The sequence below is a fragment of the Octopus bimaculoides genome, chromosome 28 (assembly GCF_001194135.2).
Source record: "Octopus bimaculoides isolate UCB-OBI-ISO-001 chromosome 28, ASM119413v2, whole genome shotgun sequence".
In the NCBI taxonomy this organism is placed as follows: domain Eukaryota; kingdom Metazoa; phylum Mollusca; class Cephalopoda; order Octopoda; family Octopodidae; genus Octopus; species Octopus bimaculoides.
Window position 1 is genome coordinate 8,856,104 of NC_069008.1, and position 737 is coordinate 8,856,840.

Below are 737 nucleotides of genomic sequence, written 5' to 3' on the forward strand. Positions count from 1 at the left end.
TGGTGGGACACACACACACACACATACATACATGATGGGCTTGGAAGTAGTGGTGATGCTGGCTGGTGCGATTTTGTGGTTTGGTGGTATGCCGAGAGATTCAGCGCAATCATATACATACAAGCATACACAGACAGACAGTAAGTGTCAGATAGTCCACGACAAAGTTTTCACCTCTCTCTCTCTCTCTCCCTCTCCCTCCCTCTCCCTCTCTCTCTCTCCCTCTCTCTCTTCCTACCTGTTGCTTTGTCACTGACTGGAATTGTTTTAGTTGTCTTCAAAAGTGAAATTGACATCCAATATTTGCTGTGTGTAAGTATCTACTGATTTAAGTATCTACTGTCACTCTCTCTTTCTCTTTCACTTCCTTTCTGTCCCTCTTCTCCTGCTTTTTTGATTTAACAACGTGTATATGTATCTACTTCTCTTGCGATGAACTCCGTCACCACTCACTAACTCTTTCAATCTCTCTTTCTCACTCACTTTTTCTCTCTCTCTCTCACTCACTCTTTTTCTCTCTTAGGTCCTCTCTGAAACATCTAAAAAAACAAAATGAACACCATCACCACTCACTGTCTCTTTCACTATCTCTGTCTTTCTCTCTTACTTCCTCTCTGTCCTCCTCTCTCTCGCTTTGCCACTTCTTTGAAATGTGACACACACCACAGGTACATACAAAAACAAGAGGCTAGTGTATTAATATTATTGACATATATGAATATATATATATATATATA

General features: G+C 40.6%; 1 protein-coding gene across 1 annotated transcript in view; it reads right to left on the reverse strand.

Annotated features, from left to right (window-relative positions):
• Positions 1 to 737, reverse strand: part of LOC106872327 (peptidyl-tRNA hydrolase 2, mitochondrial) — a 47,921-nt gene that overhangs the window by 34,493 nt on the left and 12,691 nt on the right. The gene's annotated exons all lie outside the window — the stretch shown is intronic.